A 22,451-nucleotide genomic window follows, 5' to 3' on the forward strand; every position below is an offset into this window, starting at 1 on the left:
GCCTTTAGGAAAGTCGATAGTACTATGCTGCCATGGGGGGGCATGAAACAATGGACTACGCCGAATCGGTTTACGAATTCTTATAATTGTTGATTTCTCCAAGCAAGAATTAAACGGGAACAAAACCGGAGCGAACTGAACCACAACCCGAACCAAACCGGTATTTGCTTCAGTTCGCCACTCTGCTTTGTTGCAGGTGCTCGCTTAAAGAGGCTGTTGAATTTTTCTAAGAATTTCTCTGCAGTGACTTCTCTGCCTACATTTTTTAGCAGCAAAAATAAATGCTTAAATTTTCAGCGATTAAAATGCGTACTCGGAGTGCTTGGCTTCCGGTGCTTTTTGCACCATTGTTGGAAGCTGGGGGCACCGACTTGACGCGTTCTGGCACGCGATGAGAACTTGAGCCTTTATGACGCATTGTGACGTCTAGTGTCACCCATCACCATCCATCAATCAACCAGCGCTCGTCGGGGCTGCGAAATGTGACGGAAGCCATGCGCTCAGAGTATCGCGTCTCACTCGCTTAACACTGTACCTTGTTGCAACAGGCACACCCGTTTGCCAACTGTGCGATTCTTCAAGGAGCAGAAAGCATCAAACCCGCAGTTTCGCAATGTGGGGTAAGCTTTATCACGATCTATTTTATTTTCTTTGTTTAATTGAATGGATAATAATATATGCGACGTGAAAAAGTAAGCTTTTTTATTATTTTCGATACCTTAGAAAAATGCATTAGGAAGTGAACTTGTGCAGTGCCAAATCAAGTGCCTAATAGTATGTGTAGTTTCGCCGTTTCTCTTAAGCAGGCAGGAAAGCCAGGTTCCGCCATGTCTCACCTTGGTTAGTGATGTGCAGAACTCAGCCGCGGACGCAGCGTTGTTGGAGTCTTTGGTGACTCCATCGCAGACGCTGAACAACAGCCACTGCATTTGAAAAGCGTTCAGGCTGTCCTGGTGTACGGGAAAGGATACGTGCTCAAATTATGCGTTCGCGCAAAAACTAAAGACTGGAGAAACAAACACAGCACGCAAAATTAAAAATTTTATGCATACCTTGCTGAACTGAAAACAAGGGGCCACCGACTATATCACCGGCAGTAACACCGTTCAGTTATGTTGTCGCCTCCGGTTGGCATCAAAGGGTACATATGACACATTTGTTGTTATACTGAAGTTGTCGATGAGTGGCGCCAAAGAACAATATCCGTACTATAACACGGATCTATAACAATACAACTACACCTAACGTAGCACAACCAAGGGACATGCGGCGGCCACGTTCCTCGCGCACAAATGAGCTCCTTTGCCGAGCGCTACTTTCCAGAAATTGCACGTGTTTTTGCACTGGCATATCGCCTCTTCCTCCTTGCCGCTGTTTTGTTAGCTTGATACTCATTAACGTGTATTACGGCCCAATGAACATTATAATACCAGCAAAAACCACTGCGTCTAATGCTCGAATCACAGGCTACAATTTTACGATGCATTTTGGGCGCGCACATTATAACCCACAACGTCGCTATGTTTCCCTTAAAAACAGTTTCGGCCAACGGTTTGCGCTCGCCGAGCGCCGAAGCCTGCCTGTGCCTGACGCCAGCGCCGACCCTGGCCGGGACTTGAGAAGCAAGGCAGACTCCGAGAAGAGGCGACGAGCACGCATCATCGCGGTGACCACAGACCAAACTGGCTAAAATAAGAATGAGCTGACTTTAAAAAGCTCTTATACATTTCGAACGCGCGTTTGTGGCAAGCAAACTATATATCAAATCTGCAGGCAACATTTGACAAGCCAATGTCTGACCAAGTTGGCGGTACGCGGTAACAGAGCGAATGTCGAGGTCGAAACGTGAATGAAATTCATCTGGCGTGAACGCCGGGTGACGCGGATAGGTCCCCACGCGAAAATTTTGTCTTTTTTTTTTGCTTTTCGAACATCCGCGCTTAAGGGGGAATAATGGGTTTAATGGGTCACATCGGTTTTCGATTTCTCCAGCAAAAATTATTTCCTATCTCATCTCAAATTTACCGTGTTGAATGGGGATGCCCTCTACCTTAACATTAAACAGCTTTTTCGACTCAGAACCTCTAATATTTTCTGTATTTCTCTATGAAGATAGAGATGTAGGCGTAAATGTAATTATTGACAGGATGACAATTTAAATTGGCCAGCACTACAATATAATACTCTGTTCGAACGGAACTTTAAAATTTTGGTTTTTACAGGCATCCTTACGGGAAAATATTCTTTGCACTTATCGTTACTTTTAAAAGAGCTCCGCGTTTTCATTTGTTTTCTTTATATTGCATTAAGGATGTCTTAATATTTTAAGTTATGCTTCTTGGCAATACGTTTAACGATGAGTTATAAACGACTGGCTATAATCTGATGAATAGGTTTCCAGAAAAGATGCATCATAAATCTTAAAAACCGGAAAATGGCATTTTGAGAAAAGATAAGGTTTAGTTTCCACGTTAACCACAAGAGCTAGAACGTTCCACCAGAATGAACACAGGTTTTCATCAACCCCCCGAGCCTTAGGGATCAGGATTAGTTTCTCTCTGCGCCATTCATTGGCAAGCGTAGAGCTGCGGCCCTCTCCTTGCCAAGTTAGAGAGATATCGCAGAATACAGGTTGTGTGATGCCACGTGCACTCACTCAGAACTTTAGGCTGCATATTGATCACTGTGCCTTGCATATGTGCTTCCGGCGTTTTTGGGACAGAACGTAGAGAAATGCGGGTGGGTGAATGCGACAAACATCAGCAAAGCAGCGTGTCTTTGAATACATCAATGTGCGGATTTGGCGTCAATTTTAGGTGGCTTGGATTGGTCGTCCAAGCTCGCCGTTATACTGCCGTATTCGTCAGGATTCGCATGCTTTTCTGACAGTAAAACGTAAAATTCATTTTTCTTTTTGCTCTGTCTATCCTGCCATCCCCTATTGACACCGTGTCTGTTTTCATCTGTAACACGCTGACACTAGCACTGTGACACTTTTTTTGTGTTTTTAGTGTTTGCACGGACTCCATCACTACTCTTCCCGGTACAATTATGCTAAGCGCCATGGGCTGGGTTTCATGCAAGGAGGTTTTATGTCTGCGCCGCTTTTTATGCAGTTACATCGCGTGAAAGGGGCACGTAAACGTTCAGGTGGCGTGTCGGAAAGACGGCTTCTTGTGCACTTGCAGCCTGTCAGGAAGCTGCAGGAAATTTGTTGGAGCAGACATCTTGTCGGAACGACCAGGTGAGACAGTGGTCAGGGGCCCACTCCAAAAAGCGGTACATTCATAAGTGCTCTTTGCCACTGCCTGACGGCCTTCGCTAATAACCTAGCAAGCATCATAATTGTCAGGCACTTGCTCTTGCGAATGAGTCTAGCCAATGAGGTTTATGCTAAAATGGACCCTGATTATTTATATATGTGCACGTAAGGTTTGCGCTCTAACCTAATTAGCTCAGCCTTGGCATCATAGCGTACTGTGCATGACTTTGGCCTGTTTCAATTTTTGGATCTTTAACTGCCTTGCTTTTCGATAGCGTTCGACCCCGTCCCTCCCTGGTCGAGTGCGTTCAGCGCAAGTGTTCCTTTTGCGGCCCCATATGTGCGATCATGCCCCGTAGTGCCGGGTCACGTGATACGCGCAGTTAGCAGTACTACGGGTCGAGTGTGCGCCACTTCTCGGAGGTATATTTGTGCGAGCGACCAGATGCTCCGTATCAACGACTTGCTGTGGAGTGGAAGCTGCGGGTGGCGCCGTGGCAAGCGCAGTCGTGCATATATAGTTTAGTTATTCCGCATCGCACACGGCGCATACTTCTTGTGGCGTAAGTAAACTGCGTAAAGATTTTCCAAAGCTTTGTTACGGCCTAAATATCAACGCAAAAAAAAAAGACTTTAGTGGAAAAACTACTGCCGTGTTTCCTCCAAAGAGTGTCATCATCGTGGACATTGCAATCTAACAAAATGGGCCGAGAATGGCTTCCCTAAAAAGGCAGTCGTGATTGGCTCTCCTACTATCACTATGGGTTCCAGGAGGCGTCGAAAATATCGTTGTCTGCTACCCCCAGCAGACAGCCTGGCCTCAGGTTTCGCTACAGATGCTTGTAGTGTACGTCAATGGGTGGCGCTGCGAACAACGTGCGTCTTTTGCTGCACGTAAGCACCATCCTTCTGCAGTGCACAAACAGTGTTGTTAGCGCTGATTTACCATCATGTCTGTCAGAGTGCATGAGATGGCGGGAAGAGTAGAGGGGGGGGGGGGTAACAGCTAGGTCTTATCTCCCCTTCTTCAATAGATTCGCCCAGCACAGCTTTGCACGAAGACAACAGATAAAGGAGCGAGAACATCCTTTTCCTCTCCTGGATTTACCAGTGCTTAGGAAGGCAATGAAAGCCACTGAATTGAGCACCTTCTCACCAGTATGAACAGTTTCCCATTAATCGTGGCCCATTACTCCCAGTGAAGTTGATCTGCACCCTTACTGATATCGAGCTGCGCAGCCCTATTTATTTATTTATGCATACATACATACATACATACATACATACATACATACATACATACATACATACATACATACATACATACATACATACATACATACATACATACATACATACATACATACATACATACATACATACATACATACATACATACATACATACATACATACATACATACATACATACTGTAGCCTCAGCGAGGCTATTGCAGGATTGGGATGAACAAACACACAAAATTTATAAACAACCTTGCGTGAATTGTTTCAGTGGTAGTGACCGGATCTTGCACTGTTCAAGGGAATCAGTGCGGGCAAAAAAGGTTGAGATATTTCTAGCATGGTGACTCCTCGTACATTACGGTTTCCAAAAAGTCAGATAGGTATCTAGAGAGGAGAGGCGAGGAGAATTCATTAACGTGTGAAGGAATTTGAGGGAGTCAAATCTGCGACGCTCTGCAAGACCAGTGAGACCAAGTTGCGGAAGAGAGACGGCGAAAATTCCTCGTCATATCTCCTACAAACAAATCGCACCGCCTTTTTTTGCACTGATGCTAGTTTTTTGCCGTAACAATGTTTGTATGGATTCCATACAACGCAGCCATATTCGAGGATGGTGCGAATGAGCATTTTAAATGTAAAAAGTTTCGTTTTTTGAGGAGCGGGATGCAGCGTGCGGTATAAGTAACCTAGTCTTTCAAGGGCCTTGTTACTAGTGACATCAATGTGTTTCCATCATGACAAATCGTGTGTTAGCAGGATACCTAAATATGGGAATTCGAAGACCCCAGTTAAAATAATATTGTTAAAAGCATAGCCAAAGAAGGAAGGGGATGAGCGTCGCGTAAAGGACATGGAGACTGTTCAGGAAAAATGTATATTCATTTGCCATGTTTTGCACCAGTTACAGAAGTCAGCAAAATAATTGTTAAGGACAATATGACCAGAAGGAGATTTAATGGTATGATATTGTTACGTAGGGAGACGCAAACGAAAAGTTATATACTAGTATATTCACAAGGAAATTACCCGCACTTGGCCAAGAGGCAACAGCCCGCGCTAGCCTCTGATCGTCGTCGTCTTCACAGTGCTCGCCTCTTCGTCATTGCTAATACTATTCGGTAGCAATATAAACGCAATCACCTGCAAAAAGGCGAATTTTAACAGAGGTGTGTACGGGCGGATCCTCAATATAAAGCAGGAATGAAACAGGACCTAGTACTGAGCCTTGGGGTTCCCCTGATGAAACAGGCATCAAGGGTGAGTTAGTAGAGTTGGAACATACATGTTGCGAACGCTGGGAAAGAAAGTCAGATATCCAGCCAACCAAAAATGAATTTTTATTATAGCGAACAGCTTGTGCATAAGTTTGGCGTGTCACACAATGTCGAAGGCCTTTGCAAAGGTTATAAAATAGTATCAATCTGGTCACCTATGTCTAAAGAGCAGCTGATGTGATGAACGAATTCTGTCAGTTGAGTTATAGTGCTAAGGCCACGTCTAAAACCGCGCTGCAAAGTGTATAAAATTTTGCTAGATTCAAGAAATTCCAGAATATATTTAAAGATAATATGTTAGAGTAATTTACATGAATGTGCTGTTAAGGAGATAGATTGGCCTATCGACAGGTAACAACTGAGCGTTACCCCACTTAAATAAGGTCAGAATTGAAGCAAGTTTCCATGAGGGAGGAAGGGTGGCGGTTGAGAGAGAGTTTTTAAAGATAATTGTTAGATGTCTGCTGCACCAAAGAGAGTATCGAACGAGAAAAACAATCCGGATACCGACCGGACCACACAACTTCTTGGTGTCTAAGTTTAGGATTAAGTTAAGCACACCCTCAGGAGACAGTGATATATCTTAGATTGGAGGGTATGGTTCGGTATCAAAAACAGGGTTTCAAGAGTTACCAGTCGTAAAGACAGAGGGGAAGCAGGTGTTAAAAGAAGAGGCTCTTGTCTGTGAATCAGAAACTGCAGCATTGTTAATTTTTAACGTTCCGGGGATGACCCTGGTGGTAGGATAGCTTTCCGAAATTTTCGAGGATTAGTCATCATGAATTTAGGCACGGTTGCCTTGCAATAAAATTATTTTGCAGCAACCATTGTAGAACAGAGTTCCTTTATGCGCTATGGAATTGCATGTGTTTTGATGAGTCAGCAGAGTTTTTCAATCGACGTAATCTGGCCACACGAAGTGATAAATGCAAAAGGTCCCTATTAATCAAAGGAATTTCAGTGTTTGTTTTCTTTGTTTTTAAAGGAATAAAAAGGTTGATACACTCAATGACAAGATTTTCGAAGAAACTTGTTGAGGTATTAGTATCCCTAGTGATTACTTATTAGTTTAAACTCATGAAAAGAATCGCATAGGGCGTCTGTTATCGCCAAACCATCAGCGTGGTTAAAGTTAGGAAATGTGCAGTAGATATGGCGGGATTTAGGTACAATGCCTGGAACTGAAATTAGCACAGCATTGTGGTCAGATATTCCATCAATAACATCGCATTCGTAACGGGAATGAAAAAGAGATGTAGCAACAAACACATGATCAAGGACTGAAGTTCGCCGAGTGAAATCCTGAACGATCTGGTGCAGGCCACAGTACAATGAAATGTGGACCACCTCCCGCCCGATAGCTACTTCGTGTCCGCTTACATTCATGCAAGACCAATGAACACCAGTAGCATCAAAATTGCGCATGCAGGTAACGTTGGATGAAGTGTTATGACTATGCAATAATTCATATAGATTGCATAAATGCTCAATATTAGAACCAGGCGGACTGTAATCGACGCCTGAATTTAAAGACATATGTTCAAGTTGAACTTTACACCACAAAGACTCAGTATAAGGTGGGGCAAGGAGTACAGAAAAGTTAAGGTGAGATTGAAGAAATAGAGCAAATCCAGCTCCTCTCCCGAATTTTCTGTCTCGCTGAACCATTCAGAGTTTGAAAATGTTACTGATGCCTGGAGGATTTTTCTTTGTTTTCCAATGTGGAACCTCCACCTCACCGCCCAATAAAAGTTACGTTGTTAAACTAGTTGTTAAACAACTATTAAACTTGAAGCTCATTTGGTCACTCGGTACATGGGAAGGGCAAAAAATAAAAAGCTCCTTCCCTAGCTGCTTTCACGCAGGCAAAACATTGCACAAAGAATATAAAAACATGAACATCAGTAGTGTATTGAAATACCATCAATAACGTCCTAACATCATAACATCAATAGCATAGTAGGAATAGAGTAGTAATATCCTGTAAAAAACAATAGAATGCAAAAAAAAAATTAGCGTCTTTATCACACCGTAGACATTCTTGCACCCTTCAGGCTGCCGTTGTGTCTGAGCTAGCCTCAAGCTATGAAAGCAGCCCCGGAACGCGAACCTCTAGCTGAAAGGACCAGGAAGTACATGGCCACGACAACCCTTACAATGGCAGCCCTAGTGCCGCCAACATCGATCGTGCCGCAGCAACCACGTTCCACGGATCAATATTTGACGGACCGGAAAGCTGGCACGAGACGTATGAAAAGAAAGGCTCGCTACATTTAGCAAGTCGAACAGCGACGACAACCAGCGCCACTTCTTGTCCTCATTGGAAGAGACCGCCAGGACGTGTTTCGAGAATCAGGAAACCACCTTAACAGCCTGGGACCTGTTCCGCAACGGCTTCCTCTAGACCTTCACGAACGTCGTGCGTAAACAGCGAGCGGACACGCTTTCCTACAAACCCGCATGGAGCTACTCAGCGAGAACAAAGGGATCGTCATCGAGACGACTCGCCTGTTCCAAAACGCCAACACCTACCTGCCCGTGAAGCAGAAAGTTCGTTTCCTTAAGCGTGGTGGGAAACAACCGAACTGATGCGCAGCCCACCGAACACCGTAGAGAATTTCTCACAGAGGCCACGAACATTGACGAGACGCTAGAAAGGCGAACTAGACAATATAATCGCCGCTCGCTGTAAGACTACGCCGAGTTTTACGCACTCTACACGGGTTTTCGTGGGCAGCGTAAGAAGCGCGCAGGAAGAATTGCGATGAATATTTTTAACGCCGGAGCCCCATGTTCCATTGCAACAAATTCAACAGCCGCTAGGAGCCCCAGAATAGCCGCAGCATCGACCTGAAGGAATGAGCTACGCAACCACAGCTCGCCGTGAAGTCCCTCCTCCGCGCCCAGATGAAGTACTCAGATGAAGACATACGCGTGGCGCGCTCCTGACCACCGTCCACTCTGCTATCACTGCGGAAAAGTGGGCCACGTGCACCGCCGGTGTCCACACCGCGAGGAGGGACTATGAGGGTTCACCGTCAACGCGCCACCCCCGTAGTAAGGTGAATGGCCTCATGATATCGCTGAGTAAGTCGCCGCGACGCAGTGGAGTCCCCTACGTTCATCCCGTTCCCCGTCACAGGATGCTACCAAGTGCCGCAGCGCCGACCGTACTCTGGTCCAGACCCGGGCTGGTCCGTAAATTCACATCGGAAAAGCTAAAAGCAGCAGCAGATGGAGGTACAGTTGCTGTACGTCGAAATGCCCAAGATCCTCTGCCGCTGACGACAACGTTGCAAGAACTACCTCGACGATGCCGCAGTGAAACGCCGCCATTCAGACACTGCTTCGAGGTAAAGATGGCACGACAAGGAAACCCTCCGACGCTACGTCACTGCACCGGGAAAAAGCGACGCAGCCGTGATCCAACGCCAAGGCCTAACTGCAGCGCAAAGCCAAGAACCGTCGAACTCGACGTTCTCATCGATGGCCAAAACTTCCCGGTTCCAGTGGACACGGGAGGCGACTACTCTGTCGTCAGTGAACTGTTCGCCGACGAGTTGAGGAAAAGTAAAGACTGCTTGGGAAGGCCCTCAAATCCGTACAGCTGGTAGACACCTGATAGCATCGATAGGAATCAACACGGCAAGAATTACCGTTCATGGCCGGACATACCCTTCCGCCTTCCTTATCCAGCAGTGCTCGAGAGACGTCATTCTCGGCTTTGACTTCCTGAACAACCAGGACCTGATCATAGACCTGAAGTCCAAGTCGATAGCTCTATCCGAAGACCAAAAAATACCGCCGGAAAGTTCTCCGAGTTACTGTGCCTAGAGTGTACTCAAAGATCAAGGCAACGTCCCGCCTCACTCGATTATCATTGTTTCCGTCGGCACCGAAGCACGCGTGGAAGTAGGACGCGTCGTCGAGGGCAACCAACGTCTACTGCTCGGCCGTGAAATTTGTGTCACAAGAGATATCGCTCGACTGCACGGAGGAAAGGCGAAAGCAATGCTGACAAACTTCAGTCAAGAATTTAAACACCTTAACAAAGGCACCAAGATTGCCTGCATGCAAGAAGTTACAGCTGCCAACGATACGTTGGCCCTGTCAGATTCAGCCAATGCTACGGCGACTTTCTGTGTTTCTGAAACAGCCTTCGATATTAATCGGAGTCTTCCCAAATATAAGCGCGTGTAGTTCAAAGGTCCTCGAGAGATACAAGGACTGCGTCTCGCCGTCATCAGGGATTAAACAAACATCACTTGCTAAGCATCGGATAATAGCATAATAATGCGCTCGACCACTCCACCAGAGCCCTTACCCTGTTTCGACGCGTAAACGTGAAGCAATAAGGCAATAAGTCGACGAAATGGGGCGCGACAACATCATCCAGCTGTCAAAAAGGCTGTGGGCGTCTCCTGCAGTCATGACCAAGAAAACGACGTCAGGCTTATAGAGACACGGACGAAAGGAAGGACGAAAGACAAGGACGAAAGGAAGACGTGACACATACAGGCGACGTGTTACCAGCATACAGAGACTGCTCCATTGTAGGAAGAGCCAGAGGAAGATTAACTCGCGAAATTATGGAAGCAGAAATGATTGATAGGCTCGGGGGATAACTGTGTTCAAAAACCATCAATTGCCCTGTCCCGCAAAGAGTTAGCTTAGCTGCGTAATGGCATGTAAGATATTTATTTGCAAACAGCGCATGTATAATGATGTATCCGAAAAAGTTGTATATATGTGTGGGTCCTTTCCTCAAAATAAAGATTGTTGCAAGTTGCGCCGGCGCGTGTCACGTCTTCCTTTCGTCCTTGTCTTTTCACGCGCTATAAGCCTCACGATGTCATATCAACAAACCCAAATCACTGCCGCATACACGACCAGTTGGACCGGCTCTGCAGTGAAAATATTTGCCGTCGATAGACCTAAAAGAGATGCTGCTGGCAAATCGAAGACGACGTGAGGGATAGAGAGAACACCGCCTTTTTCACCCCAGACGGGCTATATGCATTAAAAATCGTGCCATTTAATCTTTCTCGGCACCGCAACTTTCCAGTGTGTAACGCACACAGTATTGGCTAGATTAAATGGCAGACTTGCTTAAAGTCTACTGTGATGACGTCGTCGTCTTCGCCTGAAACTTATATGATCACATTATTCGCCCTAGAACACTACTAGAGTCCATCAAGTCATCTGAGCTGCCTCTGAAGCCGGAAAAATGCCGCTTCGGTTACGAAGAACGCGTCAACCACACGCTGCCTCTCGACATCTCCCGATTAGCGAGGCAGTCGCACACTTGGCTCCGTTTGCAACGTGCCGCACGAGAAAGATTGTCTGCGCCAGCGAATACATCGCGTAATGAAAACAGGTATGCAGCTGCACTCAGATTTCGCATGAGGGAGTATCGCACTCCTTGGTGACTTTTTTTATCCATTCTTCCTATTGCGCGGTCGCCAAACGTGCCATACCATAGGCACCTTACTGCCCTACCACCCCAATGCCTTCGAGTATGCGCCATTTCCGGAACTTCCCGATATGCCGAAGAATGGTAGTCAACTGGCCACGTGCTTCACTACGACCGACCAGCAGAGCCAGAAGGGATGGCGCTCTACCGTCGCATCCATCTCCGGCCGTCGCCGGCAGAGAAGAAATGTGGGGGTGCTAAGCTGCGAAGAGTAGGAGGACCGCTGGAGGTGTAGGGCGCGAGCCCCCCTTGAGCCGCTGCTGGTGGTAGTAGCAAATACTCAAGTGGGAACCTTAATAACTGAAGTGGAGAAAATGGTTACCTGTGCACAGTAGTTGAACATGGGTCAGTCAGTCATAGGCAAAGAAGAAATCCTTTCAGAAGCGGGCGTGTTTTATTTTTCTGAAAAAAAGACGGGTGTTTTCTTGGGAGAACCTACAGGAAGTCGAATCTGTGTCAAATGCATGGCTGCAATAACTTAACATATCACTATCAAATAACACCGAAAACAAAGCTTATACGTGTTCGCATGATGAAAGATCGATTACGATGTCAAAATAAATACAGTGAATCTTTCCTCGAACTTCTAGGCTGTCGCTCAATCTTAGACCTTACTTTTCTATCAAATTTACAGTGGCCTCATCATGTGAATATCGTTCGAGGGAAGGTAGTTATGTCTATCGGTGTGTTCAGTCACCTTCGGAAATTTGTGCCCTCTAGAATAAAGATATAATTCTACTTTTCAGTCATTCACTGTCATTTCAACTATTGTTTCTTGTTTGGGAAACGGAAAATAAGAATGCCGTTTATTGCATGTGAGTGAAGCTGTTGGTATTTCTTTTTGGATGTGTGACACTACACACAGTTCTTGTTGCCTCATTGTTTTCTCGTCTCTTTTTCTTTTTGTTGTAAACACCTTATGGTTGTTACTTCGAGTGAAAATAGCAGCAATAGTAGGGTAAATTTTAGAACGCAGCTCCTTGGCTCCCGTTTCTGCGGCAAGCGTCGGCATGCCTCAGCGTAGTAACTCCGCGTGACCGAGCAAGCGAGCAGAACGAAAGATGAAAGCCAACGCGGATCGCAGCGGGGGATGAAACACGCCAGAAGGAAAGCGGAGATGAAGCTGCAGCGACACCGTGAGGCGGAAAGCGGAGAAGGGTATGGCGAAAGCGGGATAAGAAAAGCGTAGTGCGGCGACAACAACTACGAGATGGCACCAAAGTAGCGTGCGTCCTCTGGCAGGTCTGTCAGCGGCGGCTGCTGTGAATCACACCCGCGCGCCACCCACGCGTTGGTTCTCGCATCTCCAGATTAGCGAGGCAGTCGCGCTGCACTTCACTCCATTTACTACGTGCCACACGAGACAGCTTGTCCACACCAGCCAATATATTGCGAAATGAAAACACGTATAAAGCCGCACTCAAATTAGGAATTTGAGAGTATCGTAATTGTCGGTTAATTTCCTTAGCGTGCCCTTACGAATGAACATTGTTTATTAATGTGGATGCAATCTTAAAATTTCTGGTTTAGCATATACTAAATGATGCTGTTTCTTTGTGTACAGAAGTGATGCTAACCTATCACGAAGCGGGAACAGGACCTTTGTCAGGAAGTCGGTAGCCTCCTTTTTACCTGACATGAGGGCAAATATATGTATTTTTCAAAAGTATAAACAAATAAATAATATACAGGAAGAGTCTCCCTTCAGCTTGTAACGGAGGTACAGAAATGGAGAACGTTTATTATCTTAGTAATACTCCAGTCAGTAATATTCTACTGAGTGATAAGAACAGAATATAAAAACTAATATATTCTTGACATATTCAGGTCTGTAAAGAATATGGTCTCGTTCTGATCGCATCACGACCAAGCAAAATATTCTGCAGTAAGCATGGCATACGAGTTTGGAAGTAAGCGAACCTTGTTTATTCGTGGGATTGCACCTCAAGGGTAAAGTTTCCTGTGTGACAGTTCAACTGGAGCTTTGAAAGAAATTACTAAATGCACTATTCCTCCCTTAAGAGGTGTTATACTGGACGCGTAGAAGGTTTCCACGTGTAAAATTACTAAGGCAGCGAATTTATACGTGCATAGATCAAATAGCATCTGGATAATGCTGAGTACATAGCCAGAATACCTAGGCTAGAAAAAATGCTAATTGATACCTTCGGATACAACGTCGTTGCTAGAAATTAGGTAGTGCTTCTGCAAGGTCGCACAAAGCACGATACTTTTTTTACTATGTTACTGCTCGCACATTACGCATGCTCTTGAAGAATCGCGCAATGTTATCTTTAAAACTCAGATATGAATTATTCGTAAAGTCTTTCGAAGACCTGGCTCTACTACAGGCTATGGAAGCGTATTTTGAACATGAAAACGAGGTATAACTAAACGTTACCACGGACCAGTCGACGATACGAAGCAGCAACACAGGCAACTTAGGGCAGGTTATTTACCACAACACTGACGTGAACCTCCAAAGCTAGATAACTGGTAAATTGACGAGTGCTGTTTCACAGACTAAAGAAACCATACCAAACTGCACTGTGACTTTACCTACCATTATTTGTTTGTTCTTCATTTAGCGAGTTCTTTAACGCCACTACGCTTTCTTGCGGGTGGCTAACACCTCACCAAGTCCCCTTCTATGGCTAGACAAACATGGCTGCAGTGGCCGACTCCGGAATATTAACTTGAGCACGTGCAAGTCTTTAACGTGCACCTCAAGCACGGCAAGCGAGCGTTCTTGCATTTCTTCCCCAACTAAATTGTAGCTCGGCTGCGAGTCGAACCTGCCACGTCGTGCTCCGCAGCGCTACGCCGTTAGCTACTTGGTCGATTGCGGCGAGTTCTACAACGTCTGTCCTGCCTGCAAATTGCATTGTGGTAGAACCGAATATCAGGAGCAAATAATAGCACTCTCTGACGCAGTCGGTATAAAACAGCTTTGGATTCGGTTGCAGTAATTCTTAAGTGGTAATGACAGACAAACTAGATAAAGTGTTAAATGGTACACGGCTTCAGAAAAATACAGTGAAATTCGTAAAAGAATTGAAATGTTGGAACGCCATCAGCTTAAGAATGGATTTCATTTTTGGGGTTCACAGAGATATTCATCTCTATATACACTATAGGAGCGCTACCATGGCTGCCTCGAGGAACGCCAGTAGTTACGCGTTGAATAAAGGATTCGTGATCACTCACGCATACGAGCGAAACCGAGGTTAAATATTAGGACAAAGCGTGTTATATTGTATTCTAGGGACACTGGTTGGCCAAAGTCTTCCTTCACATATATTTGCAACTTCCTGCAGCGTTGACTCAATGGCTATGGCATAGATATTAGCAGTTTAGTATCTGGCTGCGGAACCCAATGTCTTGCGTAAGGCTCCTGACCCCGAAAGCCCTAATCGTAACCAGTTGAAAGTAAGAAAGACTCCGCTGCCTTGACTTATATCTGCGCGCGATGGAAATTAGCGAGAAGAGGGAGAAACATGCGGAATAAAAAACGTGCAAAGCGAACCATCTGGTCGGCGGCACAAATGAAGCTGACAACGCTTTGTGCGTAATAATTCTCCAAGAAACTGGGCCTGCAGCTTTGCAGGTTGGCTATTTCACGCCGCATCACGCACACACCTGCTGTCATCTCATATTAATCTGTGCGGACACAACGTGCCACGTCACGGCCTGCAACCGCGGAAGGCGTGCCTGTCAAAGCTTTCCCGATGATGCTAAGTCTATCACTGGGCGTTGACACAGGATCCCCTTTTTCTTGACTCGAGCGAGAGTTAGGTTGCTCTGCACTCTTGATATCATTTACTGCTTGCTGTAATTGCTGCATAATTGCACTCTCAGCCGGCACACTCGAAGGCAACGGTGAACGCTGCATGAGAAAAGACGCAAGGTTAGGCGAGTTTCGGGGCTTAGCTCGAACATCGTCATTTCTGTGACAGAGAATTATCCAGAATTATCCGCAAATCGCATGACCGGGTTTTTTTACACCGTGCAACGGCCACTCATCTGCTTTCTACGTGTACTGCAACAAAAGGCGTGTCAAATAGTGACATTTCGTCGAAAAGAGTCCTTTGTTCAGGCCGAATGAACAAAGTGGGCCTGAATGGAGCACATAAAGTCAGACTTTATGAAACGACTATATGGTAAAGATGTTGTGCCCCTATTTAGCGCGCATTCTTTGCAGTACGCGTACTACAGACAGTTTTGAGCAACGCGGTCACCAGGTTGGAAAATAGCGTCGGCCTCTACTGCAACACACGTTGGCATACATGTCCACAATGGTCTACTAAGAGGGAAAATGCGGCAGCAGCGTTTAATGGATAAGTATGTTCATTCTGCGCACTGAAGGCATGGATTTCAGTGCTACTACACAGTATAATAGAGCGCCGCTAATCGTGGGAGAATCTTGGTTTGAGCTAGTTGTTATGCCACACGTCAGGGAATAAGCGGCGCAATACGCACCAATGACAGGGGGTAGCGCGATTTTGTAAACTTATCGCATTGAGACCTCTACAGCTGGCAAAATTGATGCATATATAGAGCGCGGTTTGAGCTAACCTCATCGGTTTCATCGGTATACGATCATCATTATCGCAGACCTTCATGGCTGGTGCTATACTGCGGCCTCGCCTAATGAGTGCGTTGGGTCTGGTTCCATCTTTTTAAATGGTGAAGCATCATATATATATATATATATATATATATATATATATATATATATATATATATATATATCCTCCTGAGACCCGGGATGCATTTGGGTGCACAGATTTTGAGCAAACTTTCAAAATAAATCAGGATGGTTATGAAGGTGAAAAGTGTTAAATGTTTTTTCAATAGCCGTGATAATTTCAGCTCAGTGCGATGTCCAATATATTGGACACTGGGATGCTACCCGGTCTTCACCCAGGGCGCACGTAATGACATACCGCGGATATTACGCAAAACTCATGTGCAAAAATATTTTAACAACTCAAAAGGCAAAGTATTCAATAAAGTACACAAGAAGAGCATTCCTCTGCTCAAAAAAAATTTCGCTCTTGTGTTCACTTCCCATGGGCAATTTCAAAACACCTGTTTGTCCTTGGTGATGCAGAAGAAGAGCTGACATTTGGTGCAAAAGAACTTTGTTTTCATGTCGCAGCCCTGTAGTCTGCAGCGGGCAGCGTTTGCAGTGTCTGCCAGTTTTGAGTAGTGGGTAGTGCTCTTTTCTTGCGGTTCTCGAGGAGACAGCCGAGCCTGCTTTGATGGCGGATGCCACTCGGCTTCGTTCTCACTCTCCGTTTCATCCTGCTTCTTCCCTTGAGCCACGAGAGTCTCAGCAACAGATTGGTGGAGCTGCATATATTTGAGTATTTATTTCCGCTGTTTCTTTAGGGAGCGTATGTCCTGCGTGTTCTGCACCCAGGAGTTGTTGAGGGCAATGTCGAAGAGGTGAAAGATGGCTCTGATTGTCCACTTGTTGACGCCTGCTTTTATCCTGTAGTAACTTATCATTCGGTATGCCTTGTCAACAACGCCCATGTTGAAGTTGTACATGCGAACAATATCTGGTAGAGGGATATTGATATTTTTTTGCCTTACGAGACCATCTGCGACAGTAGGTGTCTTGCGGATCGAAGCCATGGATTGAAAAAAGAAACGTTATTGGATTAATTCATAAGACACGCGAGGCCGGTCCCCCGAAGAAAAAAACAGACGCAATTTCGTCCGCAAGCCGCTAAACGCCATCAGTACTCGCCTACTGTTCATAACAAGGCCATTGAAAAAGCGCGGTCAAAATAACCGGGTTGAGTCCTAGCGTCCAACGTAATGGACACGCGAAATCAAAGGAAGAGTAAAAAAAAGGTAAGCGCGCGAATAGTTAAAATTTTTTATTCTGCGCATACGCTGTTGTATCAACTTTAATATAAAATCAAAGATATGCCCTAAAAGCAGGTAAAAATACGAGAAACAGTGCTTACTTCTCCGGCAGCTGCCGTAAAACGCCGCGCAGCTTAATGCCGCCATTGTGGAACTGTTTCGGCGGGAATTTTAACGATGTATTTTCATCAATGCTGCATAGATTGCGCAAGCAGGTGTCCAATAAGTTGTACAGTGCGGTTTTATGAGGATGAAAGCCTTGTCACAGGAGTACTGTCTCATATCTGAATGTCCAATATATTGGACAAATCCCCATAGCGGGGTCTCAGGAGACCCCTCAGCGGGGTCTCATATATATTCCTGTCCTTTTTTGTATTCATCGGGCGACACGTTTCACCACCTAACAAACGTTATCATACAGTGCAAAACACGCCTGCATGTATCGGAAGTTTCTGGAATGTCATCGATGTTTCCATCCGCTGTCTGTAACCGAATCTTGCGTAATGTGATCGCATGTGTGCGCGACGAGAATAATGTAGAACTTTGTGGAAGGCACGCGGGTCCCAGCGATTACTCTGGTACGTTCGATGACTGATGTATAAAAGCCGACGCGCTTGACCCGCTGATCAGATTTTCGACGATCGCCGACTGTGTTCGCCACTGTCGCCGTTATTTGAGGGTAGCCTGTTTTTGAGGGCCCAAGTTCGCCCAATAAAACGCTACTTTCGCCTTTCCCAGCTTGGCTGCTTTCTTAACCGCCACTACCACGTGACAACATTTACTTCGGTGGCGAGAAAGCACACTGGCTGCGTTAGCATAGCACAAAAGAATAAACGTTAAGCACGTGGAAACACGTTCTTTCTTACTTTTTGCTCTCAAATGGTTCGGCTGAATAGCCTGTATTCGTCCGTGCCATACGTAGCAGTATGATAGCATACATATATATATATATATATATATATATATATATATATATATGTATATATATATAGATACATTGTTACGCCCACAACAGGCGTTACTTGGAAACTGGGTAGAGTTAGATGCGATGGCCTTGATCAGCTGAGCGCCTGTCGAGATTCAGCTAGCCAGCCACACGTCGTCTTCTTGGTTCACCACTCTTCGGTGCCCCCCCCCCATATTGTTTGTGGAGGCGTGAACCCACTATGCAGGAAAGAGGCTCGCTACGTTTAACAGCTGGAACAGCGACAAGCTGCGACATGTCTATTTCGCATTTGAAGACGCCGCCTGGACGCGGTTCGAGAATCGAGAAGCCACCTAAACGACGTGGGACCTATTCCGAAGCGGCTTTCTGGAGACATTCACTAGCGTCGTGCGGAAAGAGCGCGCCCAAGCTCTACTACAAACCCGCGTACGGCTGCCCAATGAGACCATAGCGATCTTCACGGAGGTGATGGCCTGTCTTTTGCGGCACGCCGACTCGGAAATGGCGGAGGAGAAAAAAGTCCGTTTCCTGATGCGGGGCGTCAAGCATAAACTTTTCGACGGACTGATCCGCAACCCACCGAACAGCGTAGTTGAGTTTTCTAGAGAGGCATCAGTGACTGAATTGGAAATGCGCACTAGGCAATATAACCGCCAAGTGCTCACGCCCCAGTGTGCCATCCAAGCACTCCGTTCCGAGAACCTTCAAGAGACCAGGGCCATTGGGCGAAGGGCCATTGTGCGCGAAGCACTGCGCAAGATCTTGCCTTCGTCGCTACCCAGGTGGCCTCTGTGACTGGCATTGTCAAGCGTGAACTACTTTGATCACTTGGAGTTTCTGAGGGGCCGCCCGAATCACCCCAACCCCAGCCAGAAGCGATGATGTACGCCGCCGTCGCCCGCCGACACTGTCCACCTATGCGCAACGCCAGGGCCCCGCAGTGCCGCAATTCCGTCGTCCACCGCCGCCGCTGCCAGAACGCCCGACCGTTGCCCAGCGCAGCGTTCCAAGGAATACGTACGTTTGGCGCGCCCCCGACCATCGTCCACTGTGTTATCACTGCAGACAAGCGGGCCACGTTTACCGTCGGTGCCAGAACAGCGAAATGGGACTACGATGGGTTCGCCGTCAACGCTCCGCGCCCTAAGCAAGTTAAACGCCCTCGCGATATTGTCTACTACTCCACCACCACTCAGTGGAGCCAACCTTCCAGTTGGCCGTCACCAGGCGGCTACCAGCTACGACTACTACTACTACTACTACTACTACTACCTACTACTGCTACTACCAGCAGCCACCGATGAAGATGTAAGTTCTCCCTTACGACTGGAAGTGTGGGAAGGTCATTCCAGTACACAAAGCAGGCAACAGACTGTCCGTTAAATTACCGCCCCATATCTCTAACCAGTGTGCGTTGCAAAATAATGTAACATATCATGTACTCTCAGATCATGCAGTTCCTTGATTCGTAAAGCTTTTTTAATCCCTCTCAACTTGGATTTCATAAAGGCCTCTCATGGGAATCCCAGCTAGCCCTTATTCTTCACCACCTGCATGCTAACCTCGACAATAACCTACAAACAGATGCTATTTTTCTTGACTTCGCCAAAGCTTTTGATAAAGTACCACACAAGCGTCTACTAATGGAGCTCCGACGTTCTAAACTGAATCGCCCAATTTCTCACTAACCGCTCTCAGTTTGTTTCCCTTAACAGTGTCAAGTCTAACTCGCTCCCTGTAACGTCCGGCGTGCCGCAGGGATACAGTCCCGCCGGGACAGGATACCAGTTTCTCTGGTATCCTGTCCCTAATTGAAAAAATGAAGTTGTCATCTTCTACTGGTATGGACGAAACAAATTCGAACGAAGTCGACGGCACTGAGGCGACTGGGGTGTGGTTCACCGGGATCCAGAACAGGCAGGTCAAGGCGGAGAGTACTGGCGGAACAATCCATGAGAGAAAAATGTGCGGAGAGGAAGTCAAAGCCGAGGATGATGTCGTGGGGACAGTGGGCGATGACTGTGAATGGCACAATTGTGGAGCGATCGGCGAAGGAGACACGGGCGGCACACATACCAATTACGGGGGCTGTTCCGCCATCGGCGACACGGACAACATGCGTCGTGGCGGGCGTGATTATTTTTTTCAGGCGGCTATGAAGGTCAGCTTATTACCGACAAATGCGCCCCAGTGTCTATAAGAGCAGATACAGGAACACCGTCGACTTGCACGTCAAGAAGGTTCAGATGAGTGGGCAACGTCAGTAGAGGATTTGGCGGCGTAGGGAGCAATGCAGCGTCACCTCGAGGCGCTGCATCATCTAGTTTTCCGGCCGGGAGCAGCGTCCGAAGGGAGTCGGCGAAAAGGAGCGACGGGGCTGGGGAGAGCGAGATTGTCGTCGTTGTGGCGAAGGTGAACGAGAATAGGGGCGGTTCGGCGCAGGAGAGCCAGTGGCGGCATTATCGGAGCGAGCGGCATAGGGACGAGAAGGGCCACCTGAGGGGCGAGAGTAGACAGTATAAGCAGACCGGGTCGGGGAAGTGCAGCGACTTCGACAGTGCCGAGCAATGTGCCCGATGCGACGGCAGTGAAAACAAATGGGCTTGTCGTCAGCAGTGTGCCATTCAGATGGGTTGCGGAAGCGTGGTAGGTAAGAAGATGCGGGACGGGGCGGAATGGAAGAAGCCGGATTGGTATCAGGGCTATGGGCCGAGCAGATGGTGTGAAGGCCCCTGTTTTCGAACTCCTGGCGGACAACTGCCTGGATCAGGGAAACCGTGACTGCAGGTGCGTTGGTGGGGCTGGAGTCGAAGGCAGCCGGATAGGCGGCCTCGATGTCACGCCCGACGATTATGGTAATATCGCCAGTGTTCTTCGGACGAGGAGCGTCGGCACAGGAAGATGTCGCTGGGGTGTTGGGCAAACTGCTGGTCGATACGTCGGCTTTTAGCGAGTTCCAGGCGGCGGCACTCTTTTATAACAGCATCCACCGTCGCGACGTTGTTGAATACGAGCAAGTTGAAGGCGTCATCGGCAAAGCCTTTAAGGATGTGGGATGCATTGTCTGACTCAGTCATGTGTGCATCAACTTTGCGGCACAGAGCCAAGACGTCCTGAATGTACGTGACATAGGGCTCTGTTGACGTCTGCACACGGCCGGAAAGCGCCTTCTGCGCGGCAATTTTGTGACCGTAGGGGTTGCGGAACAAGTCTCGGAGCTTTTGCTTGAGCGAATCCCAACTGGTGAGCTCATCTTCGTGCGTCCGAAACCAAACTCGAGGTGTGCCACCGAGGTAAAAGACTACGTTGGCGAGCATGATAGAAGGGTCCCACCGGTTATTGCGGCTGACGTGTTCGTAAGGCTGATCCAGTCCTCGACGTCTTCCCATCTTTGCCCGAGAATACGCCAGGATCACGAGGAGCAGGGAGAGTGATGTAGGTCGTCGAAGTGGCAGTAGGTGTCGGAGGCGGCTGAGTCGAGTTGTCATCGCCGGGAGCCATGAAGCTAGGCTCGACGTACCGTCCACTGCGAAGCTCCGTGACGAGGTACAGGGAACCTCAACCTCCACCAGATATGTTACGTAAGAAGACGCAGATGAAAAGCCATATACAAATATATTTACAACCGATTGCTACGGTATAGTATTACCGATGAGGAACAGGCAAGCAGTAAGAAGACGACGACGACGATTGGAGGCTAGCGCGGGCTCTTGGCCAAGTGCGGCGTAATACGGTATTACGCCAGCGTCGGAAAACACCTCAGGTGCTACCTGCGGGTCATCTCCAGCCGATCACTGTCCCTGTGGAACCGTTCTTTCGTGTTGGATTAGACCTCCTCGGTCCCTTTCGCACGTCATCCTCTGGGAACAAATGGGTAGCCGTCGCAACTGATTCCGCCACCCGATACGCTATCACGCGGGCTGTCCCTACCAGTTGCGCCACTGACGTCGCAGACTTTCGCTTGCGTGACATTATCTTACTTCATGGCGCCCCGCGACAGCTGCTCACTGACCTTGGTCGTAACTTCCTCTCGAAAGTTATCACCGGCATTGTACGTTCCTACTCCACTCAACACAAGCTGACAACTTCATACCATCCTCAAACCAATGGCCTGACAGAGCGGTTAAACCGTACTCAACCGATATGCTGTGCAAGTACGTTTCCAAGGACCACCACGATTGGGACATTGCCCTTCCTTACGTCACATCTGCTTATAATTCTTCCCGGCACGACAACGCCGGATTTTCTCCCTTTTATCTACTCTACGGTCGCGAACCGGCCTTGCCCCTTGACACGGCACTTCCTCCTGCTTCGATCTCAACAAGCGAGTATGCGCGCGATGCCATCGCCCTCGCCGACCACGCACGCCAGC

At 47.2% G+C, this 22,451-nt stretch overlaps 1 long non-coding RNA gene across 1 annotated transcript in view; it reads left to right on the forward strand.

The window, feature by feature from the left end:
* Window positions 1-539: 539 nt before the first annotated feature.
* Window positions 540-22,451, forward strand: part of LOC142591633 (uncharacterized) — a 93,571-nt gene continuing 71,659 nt past the window's right edge. Inside the window, exon 1 of the long non-coding RNA XR_012830463.1 lies at window positions 540-620. This is a non-coding gene — a long non-coding RNA (uncharacterized LOC142591633). The remainder of the gene's footprint in view (window positions 621-22,451) is intronic.

The sequence above is a fragment of the Dermacentor variabilis genome, chromosome 8, assembly GCF_050947875.1.
Source record: "Dermacentor variabilis isolate Ectoservices chromosome 8, ASM5094787v1, whole genome shotgun sequence".
Lineage (NCBI taxonomy): Eukaryota > Metazoa > Arthropoda > Arachnida > Ixodida > Ixodidae > Dermacentor > Dermacentor variabilis.